General features: G+C 38.0%; 1 protein-coding gene and 1 long non-coding RNA gene across 2 annotated transcripts in view; one reads left to right on the forward strand and one right to left on the reverse strand.

Annotated features, from left to right (window-relative positions):
- PSMA3 (proteasome 20S subunit alpha 3) overlaps positions 1 to 18,879 on the forward strand; it is an 87,135-nt gene that overhangs the window by 37,846 nt on the left and 30,410 nt on the right. The gene's annotated exons all lie outside the window — the stretch shown is intronic.
- Positions 11,595 to 13,382, reverse strand: LOC147022535 (uncharacterized). Its single transcript, XR_015059774.1, has 3 exons — positions 12,357 to 13,382; positions 12,056 to 12,113; positions 11,595 to 11,766 (listed from the first exon to the last, which is right to left on the reverse strand). It is a non-coding gene; the product is annotated as an uncharacterized LOC147022535 (long non-coding RNA).

The following is an 18,879-nucleotide window of genomic DNA, read 5'->3' on the forward strand; positions in this document are numbered from 1 at the left end:
TATCACAAATGGGTGCATGATAGATTTATTATAATCTTCAAAAGAAATCTTTTCACCAGGTTTAGGCATTGTAATTACAGCTGATTTATGATTACTACAATATTTTGAATGTTGTTCTAATCGTTCTTTTGTATGAAATGAATTAAGACATCGCTTACAAGGATATATTTTGTTTGCTGTTCTGAATACCTGAGAAGAGATTAATCTTGATAAATTATTGATGAATGTGTAATGTGAATTCTTTCCAACACTAAAATATAAAAGATCAATGTGTGTTTCTTCATTTTTATAGTTGTTTGAAATTTTTAATATTTGAACTTTGTTTGTATCCGTTAATCCATATACATTAATAGAAAGATTATTCTTTTTCTCAAATTTAGGAATATCTGTTAGTGGCATTGGGAAATTAAAATCTTTAATGTCCAAGGTATTCTCATATTTCATATATTGTTTTACTCTTTCTGAATTACATTTTGGTGGATGTAAGTGAGCAAGAACAGACCAGAGAAAACATTTATTATCATTATTCTTAATATTAACAACTGCCTTCTTTCGTTTTATTTCTTTTGGTAATTCAATATAAGAAGAAGCTTTAAGAGGGTTTGATTTTAGAATGTGTATATCTAAAAAGATGATTTTTTAATATTGAATCCACTTCCTACCACTGTATTATCAACATCCTCCTCTTGTCTTGATAGTTCTTCATAAACCCCACTATTCAAAAAATCTTGAAATGATGTTATAAAATGAAGATCTGTCCTCATATAAGGAGTTTGTTCTTCATCTTGTCTTTTCATATTCATTTTCACTCCCATATAAAACTTTAAAGTTTTCATTTCTTTTAATGTCTTTTTAATAAATTTTTCAACATCAGGTTTCACTATTTCAATTGATTCAACTATTGATGATGGACCGGGTTCTCCAAATTGAAAAATCCTTATTTTTATATGCCCTTTAAATGCCCCATCAGTGTTTTCAATATAATAGTCTCCCTTTACTTTAAACTCATTTTTCTTGTGTTTTTGTGATTGAAGATGCCTATTATAACTACTCTTCAAAACATCCTTTGAGCAGGTATCACAATGTTTTCTTTCCAACTCAAGAGGGGATATTTTGTGAAATAGATTAAATGTGTGTTTGTTGGTTCGGAGGTGTTTTCTATAATGTTTATATTCGTGATTACAAACATCGCAGTATGTTGTATTCACCATATTTATATAATAAAACTTTGCTTAAACTAAAATTTCCTTGATGAAAATTTCGTTTATTTTACAGGTGTGTCTGTGCTTAAACTAAAATTTTCTTGATGAAAATTTCGTTTATTTTCCAGGTGAATCTGTGCTTAAACTAAAATTTTCTTGGTGAAATTTTCGTTTATTTTACAGGTGAATCTGTGCTTAAACTAAAATTTTCTTGATGAAAATTTCGTTTATTTTACAGGTGAATCTGTGCTTAAACTAAAATTTTCTTGATGAAAATTTCGTTTATTTTACAGGTGAATCTGTGCTTAAAACCATTTTATCCTCCAACTTTTTCACTTAATAAATACAATGTTTCAAGACACAAAAGACAACTTTCAATCAATCTCTTCATTTGTTAAAGATGCTGAGAAATATGTCAAGGATGTAAAATTGAACAAAGATAAATATAACAACTATTGGATAAAAACAATTATGGTGGATATGATGAGTTCTTCAATTTACTTCAGTGGAAGGGCTTTTAGTATACCTGGAAGAACATCAATGAAGGTATCTCTAACAAAAGTTTCTCCTCTCCTTCTGGCAATATATTCAAAACTAGAAAAAGCAATGAAACAAGAAAAGGTATCAAAAAATAAAAACCTTATGGATGAAGCTTTAGAAAGAAAAGATAAGACCATCTGTAATATGCAAGGAGAAATTTGTATTTTTTTCAACAACCCTAAAGATATAAATCCTGATGAAATAAAGGATGTTAATATATCAGGTGAAATGACATTTCGTTCAATTGTAGTTAAGGATCATTTTAAAATTACCTTTAATATAAAAAATGTAGCAGTTGAATCTGTTAATGAAAAAATGTATATCGATATCGATGGTAATGTTTTTTTCTACTAATTAAATGAGCCAATATTCAACTGAAGATTTTGAAGATTATGAGAGTGATTATGATACCGAGAGTTTGCATTCAAACGATAGTTATGGCACCGAGAGTTTGTGTTCAAATGATAGTTATGAAAGTATAGATGATTCTGAAAGTATCGAAGATGATATCGAAGATGAATTTCAGTTTAAGTAAAGTTTTACTTTATAAATATGAATAGTTTACTCGATTTTGAGCCTCTTGAATTCCATGATTCTCCATATGACAAATTTGAGAATTGTCCTGCGTGTGAAAGACGGGGATTAAACACAGAGTCAAAAGCCTATAAACAATGTATATTCTGTGATTATCTTCTAATTAATGATAATCAAAAATATAAAAAGGAAAATAATTCTTTTAGATTTACACCAAAAATGAATTACTTTACAAGATTGATTCGAGAAATGAATGTAAAGAACGAGGGTGAGAACACACCTTTCCTTACAAGGGAAGAAACTGAACGTATTAGAGAAATGTTCAAAGGATTGTTGTTATATCTTATTCATGGATGTGATTTTCAGGGAAATATCAACACAAGATATTGCATAAATAAAATAATGGATTATCTTGAAATTAAACCTGAACTTAGGATAAAATATAGAATTTCGAAAAAAGCCAAGAATAAATTAAATAACCTGTTTTCCAAATATATAAATGAATGATTTTTTACCTATTTGGGAAAATAAGATAAAATTTGACAACCATAAAAATCTCCCAAATTCATTAAGATGCCTCATAGTTGGTTCAAGTGGATGTGGAAAAACCTGCTTACTTTTAAAGATGCTCCTCACTCCCAACTTTTTAGATTATGATAATTTAATAATTTTCACAAAGTGGAGTTTTCAACCAGAGTATCAACTACTCTCACAAGGTTTTAATGCTGGTCTTCAAAAAGAAGATATAATCGGTTTATTTAAACTTCAAAAAAACCTAAATGATTTTAACATTGAAGATATAATACAACTATTTTGTGATACACAGAGGTGTAAAAAGAAATCAAAACCGATAACTTGTATTCTGAGTGATAATACGGATGATATACCGTCTCCCCAAGATTTGGATAAATCCAAAAAGAACCTCGTTATCTTTGATGATTGTGTTAATGAGAGAAACCAAACGGTAATGGACAGCTACTACACAAGAGGGAGACATTCTTCTTGTAATTGTATTTATCTTAGTCAATCGTACTTTCAGCTTCCTCGTCGTTCCATCAGAAACAATGCTAATACTTTTATTTTATTCAAGTTAAATTCAATAGATATAAACAATTTTTGGAGAGACAATTGTTCTACATTATGTAGTAAAAAGGAATTTGGGGATTACATGAAACACACGACTGAAAAATATAAATATATTGTTGTGAAACAAGATGAGATATTAAATGATATTTTTCAATAAATAAATGGATGCGAAAGAAAGAGCAAGAAGATTTAGGGAACATCAAGAGTTGGTTTCAAAAGTTGTAAAACAGCAGGAAGACATAAAGAAGAAACGCAGACAGAAACTAACGGGCGAAGAAGCATTTGAAAGAAAACAAGAGAAATTTTTTAAACCACTTTTAAAAACTTCCCAAGGAAAAATGAAAGATGTTTCCACAGTTCCCACGGTAGAATATACTCCTAAAAACTTCAAATGTTAAAAGATTTCAGTCAAATGACGGAGGAAGAATTAGAGCATTTAGGAGAATTAGAATATGATGATGAAGGTTTATTTCAACAACTGGAAGAGATTAATCGACCCCCTGATTATATTGTGAATGCTCTTCAAAACAATGAATATTCAGCGGATTCAAAAACCAAAGCAGGACTCATTCCAACAGAACAATCAGCAATATTTCATCTTGTTCAAGAAAAGGTATTGATATTTAATGATGAATTAAGGTTCTTGGGTTCTGCTCAACCCCCTGTTAAACTAACTCCGAGATTAATGTTTCTTCTCACAAAAGATGGAAGACAAGGTTCAACTGTGAGGGATGAATCAAAGTATATTGATAAACCATTGGATATGGAAAATAATGATGATAGAGTATATATTGATCTGCTGAACACTCTAAATTATAAGGTTATTCTTTCTGGTAAAAGTAGGAAGAATGAGAAGGAGAAACACATTATTCAGGCTTTAAGTATCCTTGGTTCAGGTGTTAGTTTTCTTCCAAATGACCCATCGCAATTAGTTAATAGACTGTTATTGTTGTTAGGCAGTAAGAAGGCTGGAAATAACAATTGTTTTAATGAAGCATCAGCCATTTTAGACCAGTTGATGAACATGAAAATAATTAATAAATATCAATATAAAGACATTTTATCTCATATTAAATAAGATGAGAAGCACAATCCTTAGTTTCAATTTCACAACAAGCGACCACACATCTTCATTCCCATACCCACTACAACTTGACACAACAAAAGAATATGAGGCATCTTTATTGTCCATGGAAACTTATAATACCTTATTTAATATAACCGAGAAAAATGACAAGTTTAGTTATAATCCAGGAAGTGGATACAAAACGATAACAGTCTCACCCGGAGCATATGAGATTTCTCAAATATCTTCCGAAATTGCTCGTCTTATGAAAGAACAGGGTGATGAACCAAAAAATATTGTTATAAACATTCAAAAACATACTTCAAAATCAACGATTAAAGTTAAAAATAACTACAAGGTTGATTTCACAATTGATAATTCATTTAGAGAGTTATTGGGTTTCTCCTCAAAAAGATTGAAACTAATGGGACGTTTTACAGTGATAATGTCATTCAAATATCCTCAGGAATAAATTCGGTGTTAATTCACTGTGATTTGATTGATGGTGCTTATAATGATGGGAAAAAAACAAATACAATATTTTCATTCAGCGCATACTCAACCCCAATTGGTTATAAATTCAATATGGAACCCAAAAATTTGGTTTATCTACCTGTGTCAGGAAAAACCATACACAGAGTAAATTTTAGGATAACCGACCAAGATAATCGTGGTGATTTCTTTTAATGGAGAAGTTATATCCATCAGAATTCACCTACGTGAAGTTTTCCAATAAATAAATACGATGGTTATTTTGAGGAAACACGAGTTGGGAAAATATAAAATAATTACAGGGGATGGGATGTTCCTTTCCCCATACTACAAGGGTGAAGGTATGTATCTTGGTAGAGGATACTATAAACCTAAGAGACAAAGGGGTGTTGGACATCAATTTAGAGGAGATGGGATAATTGATACTCTCATGGGTATTGGTTCAACTATTCTTAAACATAAAGATCTAATTGGTTCAACTGCTTCTGCTGTGGGAAATGTAGCAGGTGCCGTAAAGAGTATAAAAGATGCTCAGAAGGAATCTCATAAATTACAAGCAATAAAAGAAATTAAGAAAGGCAAAACTCAGTTGTCCCCCAAGAACGACAGAAAATAATTCAAATACTTGGATCAGGGTTTCAAAAGTTTTAACATCTTTTTTTCCTAAATAAATACAAGTATGGAAGCAATTGATAGTATCTATGATTTGGATGATACTATTATTATCTCAAACTCCACTAAAAAAGAAGATTACTTCAAGGTAAATGCAATAACTGGAACAGACTGGAATACGAATGGTACAAAAAGTTTTGAAATAAATAATCAACAAACCTATTTGAATCTCTCCGAAAGTTTCTTGTTGTGTAAATTTAAATTCACTAAGGCTGGGAATAACACAAACGCTACACTTGTAAATGATTTCTTCTGGAAAATGTTTGATAGTGTGCGTTTGTATATTGGAACACAAGAAGTTGAAGCGGTTGATTATGTCTCTGCTGTATCTGAAATGATAAAATTTACACTCTATACATTCAGTGATAGAATGGGAAAGGGGTCTGTCGAAGGTTTTATTCCTGATATGTCAACGGGAACAAACACAGACCCTGGGTATACTCAAAGGAAAGGAATGTATAATGATGATACAAAAGCAGAAAATAGTTTTACTGTGGCAGTTCCTCTTAAAGGTATATTTGGATTTTGTGATCATGATAAAGTTCTGTATGGCCTTAAAATTAGATTTCAACTACAAAGGAATGATAATGAAAATCGATTGCTTTTTGGTGTTGGTAGTGCTTTTGGTGATCAGAATAAATTTGTAATTGAGGAAATGAGTTGGTATATCAGTGAATATACTCCTAATCTTAAAACAGAAGAGATGTTGAATCGAAGACTTAACTCAAAGAAACCACTCAGTGTATCATACCTCAAAAGAAGATGTCAACACGTTAAACTCAATCAAACAACTTACACGTGGAATTTGGGTGTTCTGGAAGGAAAGCCACGATATCTGTGGATCATTTTTAAAAAGCCAGATGGTGATACTGCGACTGATAAGAATAATGCATTGAGTGATAATGCTAAGGTGAAACAACTTCGCGTTTCTCTAGATGGAACATTTTACCCACGAGATAGATTGGAAATTAATTGGGAAAAAAATGATTTTGCTGAAGCATACAAGTCTTACCAAAAGGTGTGTGAAAGTAATGGAAATAAAGAACCTATTTTGGATATGACAGCATTTAAAAGTTTGTATACAATCTATGCGTTTGACCTGAGCGCTCAAAAGGAAACTATAAAGTCTAATCGAGTGGATACTTCCCTATACATTGAAAGAGGAGAGAGTGAAGAAGTTGATACATATTGTTTGCTTTTGGAAGAAACAGAATTGCAGATTAATACAGATAATGGTGTGATGATTAGTCTCACATAATTTTTTGTTAAATAAATGAGTGGCAAAGTACCAACTGGGGTATATGTTAATCAAATCAATCTTCATAAACTATCATCTTGTGTTCAAAATCAAAAGCCTTGTACGATTAACGTTAATACAATTCAGAGAAAAGGAGCAGTAAGAATTGATGTTTTTCTCACAAGAGAACAGGTTAAAATCTTGAATGACACTGGCTCACTTAAAATTAAAATGACAAAACCAATGTTGAAAAAATATTCAATAAGAGAGACGAGTGGAGGATTTCTCCCATTTCTAATTCCTTTATTTGCTGGTTTAAGTGCGGTTGGAGCATTGACGGGTGGTATTTCAACAGCGGTGAAAACTGCCAACGAAAGGAAGGCTCAACTCCAGGCTCAAAAAGAATTGGAAAGACGTAACAAAGAGTTGGAGAAACAAATTAGTGGAAGTGGTGTAATTGTCGATTTTGCTGAAAAACTTGAAGGTCTGCCTGATAAAGCGAGATTGCTAGTTGGAGATATGCTTTCTTCTATAGCACAAGCAGGTGTAAAATTAACGAAAAGAGGTAATGGATTATATCTTTCTAATAAATAAATGAGCATTGATGAGTGGTTGAAAGAATTTGGAAAGAATACAACATCAAATTTACAACTTGTCAAATATTGTAAGAAATTAAAAATTCATAATGTGGTTATTTGTATGAGAGATGAATTAACAAATGTGCCGAAACATACAAAGAATATTATTATGAACTTAGAAGATAATAATGGGAACGGTTCTCATTGGGTTTGTATTTTTAATAGTCAAGACAAATATTATTTTGATAGTTTTGGTCTTCCACCACCTGTTGAAGTCATAAAATTCTTACAGAATGGTGTTTATCAAACATTTCAAGTCCAAGAATTAAATTCCAAGTGTTGTGGCCAATTATGCCTATATGTGTTATTTCAACTCAACAAAAATAAAAAATTTTATGATATTATTTTTAATCTAATATAAATGACTTATGTTGGTAAAGATGGTTCTATCTTTGGTGTATCTCAAGAACTGGATATTGATTTATCAAATTATTACACAAAGGCACAGGCTGAACGACATAAATATAATATAACCAAAAATATTAACATGAAAAATGCTTATAAATTAAAAAATTATCCAAGCCCGACTGACGCGAATGACTTGGTGAGATTAAGCGATTTATCACAATATATATCCTTAAATAAAACAGCCGTGTATTCCAAAGATACAGAAGTGTTGATATTATCTCCAGGTCATACAGAATTCACAGTTCGAATTAAAATAAATTTTTATAAAGAAGGGCGTATCGTTTGTATGAGAATAGAACAATGGGGGTATGATATGAATGATTTAGGGTATAATTGGTCATTTAAAATTAACCTCGAAGACCTGGAACAATTAAATCAGTCTCGTAAGGAAGAATATTATCCACTTGGTATCGAGAATGAGTTTTGTGGGGCTACGATTAGTAAACAACAAATAAAAGAATTTAATAAGGGTAAATATAATAATGGTTTTGCCCTTGTTTATCTCATGAAAACAGAAAAAACAGGATTATATATAATAAGTAAGGAAATACAAAATGATTTAACTATGGGAAGATGGGGAGGTGTTTCGTGCCATAATATTGTTCTAACATATATTTCTAATACATAAATGACAGCAAGAAGGCTTCAAGAAAATTATCATTTCTGTGTCCAAGCATACCTTCAAGAAAAGGGTATTCGGTATTTTAATAAATATGTTCTACAACATAAGAATGAGGTATTTTCAATAAAAGATTGGCATTATGCTGATGTTGATAAACCGACAACTTTAGATTTAATTAGAATGTTAAATAATGAAAAAATTATAAAGTTAAGAAAAGGTAAGGCTCTTTTAGAAATTCAAAAGAAATTTTATTGGTTTCCTGTTGTAAAAAAATTATTTTGGATACAGGAATAACAAGAAATCCTGATGAATATATGTATAATATTCTATGGGGTGTAAGCGATTCAAGGATAGTAAGGGATGAGGAAGGAGTTGAAGAAGAGAGGGAAGAGGAGGAAAAGGAGAAGAGGGAGAAGAAAGAGAAGGAGGAAAAAGAGAAGAGAGAGAAGGAGGAGAGGGAGAAGAGAGAGAGGGAGGAAAGAGAGAAGAGAGAGAGGGAGGAGAGGGAGAAGAAAGAGAAGGAGAGGGAGAAGAAAGAGAAGGAGAGGGAGGAGAGGGAGAAGAAAGAGAAGGAGGAGAGGGAGGAAAGAGCGAGACAAAATAAATATCAAAATATGGAAACCAGTGAGATTAAAAAAAGATTAGGGGTATTACAGAAAATAACTCAACCCACCGAGGAGGAAAACAAAGAATTGATAAGTCTATTTACAATACTTTCGACAAGACTATTGACATCGAGAAGACAGGTATTTTAATTCAAGTTTTTCATTTTTATTTTTTTTTTCTTAAATAAATGGGGGAGAGAGTGAAGGCATTTCTAAGGATTCTTTATGTTTTAAAAATTAAGATTCAAATGTGCATGTTGGAAACTAAAAAGGTTTTTGCACTCTGCAGGAATTTTTCTCATAAATAAATGAGTTATTGTCTCAAATGTAAAAAGAAAACTAATACTAAAAATATTTCATATATTAAAAGTAAAAATAACAGGGTTATACAAAAAGGTATATGTTCGGTGTGTGGTTCAAAAAAAAATCAATTTATCTCCCAACACAAACTAGGAGGAGATATACAAAAGTTTTTATCAGGAAGTAAATTTACAACTACTGGAATACCAGGGGAATTACATCTTCCAGGGTATTCTTTCTGTGGTCCAGGCACAAACTTGGATAAAAGATTAGATGAGGCAGACAATCCTAAATCCTGGAGTAAACCAATCAATAGAGTTGATGAAGTGTGCATGAGACACGATATTGATTATGGGAATACCACAACGTTGGAAGAAAAGCATGAAGCCGATGGAGAAATGTTGTATAATTTGTCTCTGATACAAAATCCAACCTTGAGAGAAAAAGTTGATAGGTTCATCGTGAAGAAGATGATTAGTGCTAAATTGAAACTTGGACTTGGAAATTCAAAAAACTTATAGGCTCTAATGATGCCATTAAGACTGAAGAGCAATTAGCTGATGAATTACATAAACCAATATTCACAAAGTTTCAGAGAAGGAAAGTTTATTCCAAGGAAGTTGATTATATCTGGTCTGCTGATTTGATTGAACTCAATAATGATAAGGGGTACAAGTATGCTTTAACCGTTATTGATTTGAGGAGTAGATATGCGTGGGTTGTACCATTAAAAAACAAAACAGGTAATACTCTTATGTTAGCCTTCCAACAGATATTTAATAAAAGTAAGAGAAAACCTAAAAAATTGTGGACTGATGAGGGTAGGGAGTTTTATAACAAGACATTTATGAATTTTCTAAAAAATAACAGTATTACATTATACAGTACCTTTAATGAAGGGAAGGCAGTTGTTGTTGAACGTTTTAATCGTACCTTAAAAGAGAGACTATATAAAAAATTCACACAACTCGGTTCACAACAATGGTCATCTTTTATTCAAGATATTGTGGATAAGTACAATGACACGATTCACACGTCAACAAATATGAAGCCATCAGAAACATTTACAAAATTAAAATATGAAAAAGAGATTAATGTCAGAAAACCTAAGTTCAAAGTTGGTGATATCGTAAGAATATATAGGTGGAAATCTCATTTTGAAAAAGGTTATACGAAAAGATGGACCAACGAGCTTTTTAAAATTGTTGATGTAATAGATACGGTTCCTTGGACTTATAAGATATATGATTTGGAAGGGGAAGAGATTTTAGGTTCATTTTATTCACAGGAATTACAAAAGACAAAGATAAATTGAAATTTTTTGACTCCGCCCCTTTTTGGCTCCACCCACACAAGCCCCGCCCACACAAACCCCACACAAACCCCACCACACACCCCCCACAAGCTCCAATAAATTGAAATTTTTGACTCCGCCCCTTTTTGACTCCGCCCACACACGCCCCTCCCACCGAAGCCCCGCCCACACAAACCCCACACAAACCCCACACAAGCTCCACACAACCTCCACACAAAAACTCCACACAAGCTCCACACACACAAACCCCACACAAGCTCCACCCATATTCATCATATTCACATAATTGGTGATTAGTTAGTTAGTTCGCCGCACACAGAACATGTTTAGTTAATTAAAAAATTATCCACCCATCTACACAAGCTCCACTCATCCACCCATCCCCCATCTCTCCACCCATCCATTTATCCACATAAGCCTCATCCACATTCACCCCTCCCACACAAGCTCCACCCACATAAACCCCTGCCCATATAAACCCTGCCCACATAAACCCCTCCCACATAAGCCCTGCCTACACAAGCTCCACACAAACACCCCACACACACCACCCCCTCCCGCACACGCCCCCCCCACATAAGCCCCCGCCCACACACGCCCCACCCACACAAGCCCCACCCACACACACACACCCCGCCCACACAAGCCCCTCCCACACACACCCCACCCACACAAGCCCCCACCGAAGCCCCGCCCACACAAGCCCCGCCCACACAAGCCCCACCCCCTCATCCCCCTGTGCGCCCCACCTTTGACCCACCACCTCCCTCATCCCACCCCCACCCTTCCCCACACACACACATGGGGAGGGGAGGGATGGGATGAGGGGTGATGGGTCATTGGGGAGCGCACCTACCCCCCTCCCCCCAACCCCCCCCCCTTTACATCTCTTTTATTCTTTTCTTGTAATTCAGAATCAAGTAATTGTAAACAAAACAAATATAATTTATTAATATTGAAAATATTAAATATTCATTTGCGAGAATGTACAATCTTTCCCAGCAATCTTCTTCAGATGCCTTGTGATTTCGAAACTCAGACACCATATTCTGTTTTGAAACAAAAAGTGGATAATAATTAGGTTCTATAAAGATAATTACATGGTAATATGAATAAGCCTCGTTGACCACTGAATTAACACACCAGGAGCCTGTCATCCTTTCAAGGTCAATAAAATGAATTCCAGTGTACTGACAAAACCACGTCCAAACTAATGATGCAACCAACATAAGGCGACATTCTAAAGAGAGAGTGATATTAATAATAATTCAGAAATATTTACCTCCAGAAAATCATGTGTTGTACGAGTGATATTAATAATAATTCAGAAATATTTACCTCCAGAAAATCATGTGTTGTACAAGATTGCTTCAACAGCTGATGTTGTGCGATAGTGCTGAAAAAAAAAATAAGTCAAGGGTATAGATGAAGAGACAGACAGGGAAAGCAACACACACACACACACACGCACACACACACACATACACACACACATAGACACACACACACGTGCCTCACCATTGGTTTAATTCATTCGAGATCAGAGACCAGTCATTATAAATCATTGGCCTCTTCAATAAGAGCAGAGAGAGGTAGGTAGAAAGACAGACAGAGAGAGAGGCACACACACGTGTCTCACCATTGGTTTAATTCCTTCGAGATGAGAGGACGTGATAAGACTTCATGCCACTCATTGAAAATGTCTTTCAATTCTCTTCTAAAATCATTGATCTCTTCAATAAGAGTATTAATTTCATGAACCACGTCGTGATATGTGAACTCAATTTCTTCCAATGCCCTGTCAGGGAAAAAATATATATATATCAGAATTATCATGATTTAATTAATAATCATTTGCTTCATCGTTCAAAGAGAAAAGCATACACAAACTTACCAACTCTGTAGTGGGCTGTTGGCTTCATCGGAAGAAATATCGTCCATGCCTCAGTTGTAAAAATGAAAATCCCGTCTGGCAGAAACTTTGTCTGGCGAACCGCTTATAAAGCAACGATGAGGAAATTGCTTAATCATTGGGTGTGGGCACAGGAAATGACAAGCTTCTCTTAATGATCTCATCTGGCCACCGCCCGAGTTGCAAATCGTTTTTGGACATAAACCACGCCATAAAAGTTTTGATTCAAATGTTTTCAGTTCGTGTTCTGAGATAAAATATAAACACGAGACCTTGTCTCACAGAATAGTTCCTATTTTTTCACAGCATGACAGTCCAAAACCACTTCCTCATTCACACAGCACGGCCGTGTCAAAAAAACTTCCTCATTTTCACGGCATGAACTGAAAACATTTGAAACAAAACTTTTTTTCTGGCATGGTTTATGTACAAAAATGATTTGCAACTCAGGAGGTGGTCAGATGAGATCATTAAGAGAAGTTTATCATTTCGTAATGGCACAAAAGGGGTATCTTAAAAAATATAAAGATTCAAATGTTTTGTTTGTCAATATTTTAGATGGGGATTATTGTGCAAAGAAAATTAAACTATTGAAGGAATTTGAGAATGAACAAATGTTTATAGGTTCAATGAGTGAGCTAAACAATATGCATTGGTTATTTGATAAAGAGTGTCCCGGGGCTTAGGCGTTTCAGATATTTCTTTCGAATCACCTTTAACAAATCTTTATCTTGTTGTATGGGCTATTTGAATAGAGAGCCCCTAGGTTAAAAGGGGAAATAAAAAATGACCGTTTTTACAGCCATTTTTCCCTGCTGTGCAGGGGTTTGGCTTTTCTTGAGGCAATGTTTTATGGCCGGATGCCCTTCCTGACACCAACCCTGGTCGCCTCTTACGACACACAGGGATATGGTACACCTATTCTAACCGGGGCATACACCGGGACCAGTACACTGGCACTCATTTTGCCGACCTCGGAAGGATGGCAGGCTGAGTCAACCCCCTGGTGTTAATTCAGCAGCCAACGGGATTTGAACTCAGGACCCTGGGATCCCAAGCCGCCACCCTAACAACTAAGCCAACACCAGGCTCCAGGTTAAAAGGGGAGACAAATAAATATACCTTGGGCTAAAAAGGGGATTTATTTTTTAGGGGAAAAAAAAGAAAAATTTCATGGCTGAAAATCCCCCATTCATTTACATGGGGAAAAGTGAGCCAGAACCAGTATTCTTACCCTACTCACCACGTTGTGCGTGATACGGGCAGCACGTACTTTTCAACCCATTTCTGGACTAATTATGTCGATCGGGTTTCGCCCCGCGCATATAATAGCAGAATCGGGCGAACACGAGCGCTGGCCACGTGCGTAATGGCGGATCTATGCGCACTGTACGGAATGTGCTCGAAGGCAGACCCGTGCGCTGCCCGCGACACTTTATCATACAGAGCAGGGCACGAATGTACCGCTCGTGACACTGTTATCGTACAGAGCAGAGCATAAATGGACACATCTTACTGTCTGTGAATGGGTTCGCCATAACATCGTACCTTCAATCCTCGTGGACGGCAAACGTCCCCTCGCCTCTATGGCCAGCGAAGCTGCGATCGGGCGGGGGCATGTTGTACAACTTGGGCCACGTTGGCGCACACGGAGCAGGCGCGTTGGCCAGCACTGGTCGGGGGCGCACAAGCGGGCGTGCGAGACCGACGCTGCCCTCGGCCGGTTATCAGGGCACGGCCCGGGGGTTCTTTCAAGGCGATTCATGGCATGAAGTAAGGTGTGGGCGATTCGTATCATGTCGTGAGGTTGGAGCTGGACATCTTTGCGGCGTAGGGTCATCTTACCGGAAATGGAGTGTTGCAGTTTCTGGCCATCACGGCCGGGCCGCACGGGGTCGCGGCCAATCAGAGCGCCCGATTCGGGAGACGTCACCGAGTTTTGGGGTGGCCCCCCGCCCCGCGCCGCGAGGCCTATCAAGGTCGGAGCGGGTCCGTTCGCTTTCTCTCTCTGCTGCCCTGCCGCTCAAGCTGGACCTCAACTCCGCCTTCTGTAGTCATCACTTCGATTCCACCTTCTGTCGTCATCACTACGTTCCTCCTCCTCTTCTCCGCCCACACAACGCTGACTCCACCCTCCAAACTCAAGCCCCTCCTTCACGCCCACGGTCTTGATGCGAGCTGCCCGAGGTGAGGGGCGACGCGCCAGCTGTCAGTTGGGGTACCGTGCCACGGAGCACCCCCCCCCAACGTATTGGTGGCGCGTTCGGGTACCACGTATCAGTTATACAAAGGTACCGAGAGACCGTAGCCTCAACTCCTCTCCTGTCTTGCCTCAATCCCTCTTCATTGCATTTTCTGTGTCTGTGTGTGTCCCGGCACCTGCCTCTGTAAATAACCCTGCAGAAGATTGTTATTATTTTTGGGTAAGGTCTGCTCTGTGTCTACTTTTATAAGTTGCTTGTTTATTGCTGCACCACACCTCTCTCCCCTGTCTCTGCACAACACACCCCAATAAATCTCTTGATCGTTCCACATACCTTTCCTCGCCCATTGTAAATAATTTTTTTTTTTTTTTTTTTTTTTTTTTTTTTTTTGTATACCTTGGTCGAGGCTCGTATGAGAGCTAACACACAACTCACAGCAAGGAGGCATGAGACAAGAGGGGTGGGAGTGGAAGGGACAAAACATTGAGGAACAGACACAGGTGAACTGTGGAAGGGAGAGGGATGGGGATGGGACGGGGAACATGGCGAGGAGAAGATGGACATTACAGGGACTTTCAGGAAGGAAAGCAGGAGAATTGAAGGAAGTGGGCTTGGGTGGATTATCGGGGGTAGAAAAGATCGAGGATTTGGATGGGGGAAGATAAGAGGTGGTGGTGAACAGCTGTTTTGAAAGCCTGGAGGGAAGAATGGGAAAGAATAGAGTGAGGAAGTTTATTCCAAAGGCGGGAAAAAGAGGAATGAAAGAGTGAAGATGAGCAGTGATTCGTGATTTTGGTAGTTTTACCAGAATGGGGTTGTTGGCGGACCTTGAGCGCCCTGTGGAAATGTGGTTGGGACAAATCGCAGAGAGAGCAGGGGGGCAAGGCTGGAGAGGAGTCGGTAGAAGACAGAAAGACCACCGACCAACCTGCGGTGATTGAGTGAGAGGCCCAAAGACTCAGCTTCATTGCGGGAGATGCCAATGATCTTAAAAGCCCTGGTTTCGACAGCGTGAAGTCGAGAAAGGTGGGAGGCAGGAGCACCAGCCCAGAGGGGAGAGCAGTACTCCATCAGGCTACGGACAAAAGCTTTGTAAGTAGTCAGGAGCTCAAGAGGGCCGAGGAAGGACTTTGCACGACGGAGGATTCCCAGTCGGCGACTGGCTTTTGAGGCAAGGTTGGAAATGTGACTTTCCCAGGAAAGGTCATGGCAGATAGTGAGACCCAGAAGCTTGAAAGAAAAGACTTCTTCCAGAGGATTGTTGAGAAAGTGGATGGGGGGTTTTGTAAACGGTCCTTTCGAAGAGACATAGTGAGAGTGTGAGATTTGTCTGGATTGAAAGACATGTTCCACGTGTTGGACCAGTTTGTGATTTTATCCAGATCTGCAGTGAGCGAAGAAGCTGCTGCTTGCCGGTCTGAGGGATGACAGATGGTACGGCAGAGGGTGGAGTCGTCGGCAAAGAGAAATAGAGGATTTTCCAGAGAGTCCGAGAGATCATTGATGAAAACCAGAAAAAGAACAGGGCCCAGAACGCTACCTTGAGGAACTCCAGCCTGCACAGGAAGAGGGGATGAAAGAACTCCATTTAGGGCCACACGTTGACTGCGACTGGAGAGGAAGTCTGCGAGCCATGAGTGGAGATGGCCTTGAATACCATGGGAAGAGAGTTTGGTGAGTAGGGCAGGGTGCCAGACTGTGTCAAAAGCACGTGATATGTCCAGGGATACGGCTCGGATTTCCTGTCTGGCATTGAGGACCTCCATCCATTGATGGGAGAGCAGTAGCAGCATATCCAGGGTAGAGTGACCTGGTCTGAAACCAAATTGATGATTGGAAATCAAGCCATTGGAGAAGAGGAAGGATTTCATGTCTGAAGCAATGATTGATTCCATAACCTTGCTGATGATTGGGAGAAGGCTGATTGGTCTGTAGTTACAGGGATCTGTTTTTGCACCTTTTTTATGCAGGGCAGTGATGTTAGCAGATTTCCAAGCAGATGGCAGATGACCTTGGGAAAATGAGAGGGTGAATAGAACAGAGAGAGGGTGAGCAAGAGCAGAAGAGCAGGCTTTGAGGACACGTGGGCTGATGCCGTCTGGACCGGTTGCAGAATCTGACTCGAGGTTTGAAAGCAAGCTCTCCACCTTGTCAGGAGAAAAGGATACAGAGTCCAGGGACAGTTGGGTGCGACTGGGTAAAGTGGGTAGAGATAGTGATGGGTTTGGGACACAAGATTTAGCTGCAAACACCGAGTTTAGACATTCAGCTTTATCACGTGTGGAATCAGCAGTGCGGCCATTTGAGGTAAGGGAGGGGATGGAGGGGGAACATACACCAGAAACAGATTTGATTAAACGCCACCAGGATTTTGAGGAGGGAGAGAGGTTTGAGAGTTCAGACTTGATTGTAAAGAGAGTTCAGACTTATTATTAGAAATGTTCCCAACTCGTTTTTGTCTTTTCTTCCATTGATCCAGCATGGTCCGAATCCTCGCTTAGCCGGGACTTTATTCCCAACAATCCATTCCTCTCAGCCGGTACGTCCTTGGCAGTGTCGCTCGGCTGCATCCGATCCGGTAAAGTGATCTGGTCCGGTAGAGTGATCCGGTTCGGACAAGGCGTACCGAGGGCGTGTTGCCCGGTAATTAAATCACATGGTTATTTTTCAGAAACCGGACTAACTCGACGGAGGACCCTAAGTCACATGGTTGAGTTATTGGCATCCACGGTCGGTTAAGCGACCCACCGCGTCACGGAATTATCCGTATGCGACGGCCTACAATCCCGGGGAGTCTGGTGGGAGCCAACATAGCTTCCCCCACCTCGTGGTCTGCTCCCCTGAACCCTGGCCCGCAACAATATTTAATACTTTTGTAGGATAATGTTTTAACAGGTTAAAGGTATTCCATTGGGTGGGAATTGCAGCCCCCCTACTAGCGGACATTTTTCTTATTTTTCTGTGAATTTTTATTTACGCAGAAACTGATGATGGAGCAAAAATTAGGATTTGCTAAAAAATTATCTCATACATGTTGTTATATAGATATTTGTGTGGTTAACTATAATTTTTTTTGATGGGCAGCTTCACAAGATTTATCAAGTCTGATTGTAAAGAGGATTGGTAATGATTGTACAGTAGCTGCATATCTGGACGTGTTGGTAAGAGATGGACAGAATGGTTTTAGTGCAAGTGTATATCATAAAGTTGATTATTACAGTTTCCCTGTCATCTTGTACATAACACCTTTCCAGGTAGCAATTTACCAATTAAAATGGGTTACAATGTCTCCTCATCTCAGCAACTAAGATTTGTAAGAATTTGTTCAGTAAAGGATGATTTTGTGTCGCGTACTGAGAAGGTTTTTCCATCATGTTAAACAAAGGATATTTGGCTGATTGTTTGATCAGGTCATGTGAGAAAGTCTTCAGACTCTATCGTCACCTCACATTTAAGTTTGGTTGGTTATCATGTAAACAAGTTCCTGTTGCATTGCATTTGATATCATAATCAAGAATTAATTATTTTAGTGAGGTTAATTCTTTAATTAATATTATTGATTAAAAATATACATTTATATTTATTAATGGTATTAAATAATGGAGATATTTGGATAAAAAATGGAGATTAAAAAAAAAAAAAGCCTGGTGTTGGCGCAGTGGTCAGGGCAGCGGCTTGGGATCCAAAAGGTCCTGAGTTCAAGCCCCGTTGGGCCACTGAATTAATACACCAGGGGGTTGACTCAGCCTGTCATCCTTCCGAGGTCGGCAAAGTGAGTACCAGTGTACTGGGCCGGTGTATACCCCGGTTAAAATAGGTGTACCATATCCCTGTGTCGTAAGAGGCGACCAGGGTTGCGTCAGGAAGGGCATCTGGCGTAAAAATATGTGCCAAATCACGATGCGGATCATACGGATGATCCGCTGTGGCGACCCCGAACGGGAGCAGCCGAAAGAAGAAGAAGAAGAAGATTTGGATAAAAATAAAATAAATATTTCCCTCGGAGTTCCATGCCAACATCACCTTCGACACTGTTGCTCGTGAAA

This window comes from Eptatretus burgeri, chromosome 7 (genome assembly GCF_056783735.1).
Source record: "Eptatretus burgeri isolate ZD-2024b chromosome 7, Ebu_testis_v1, whole genome shotgun sequence".
In the NCBI taxonomy this organism is placed as follows: domain Eukaryota; kingdom Metazoa; phylum Chordata; class Myxini; order Myxiniformes; family Myxinidae; genus Eptatretus; species Eptatretus burgeri.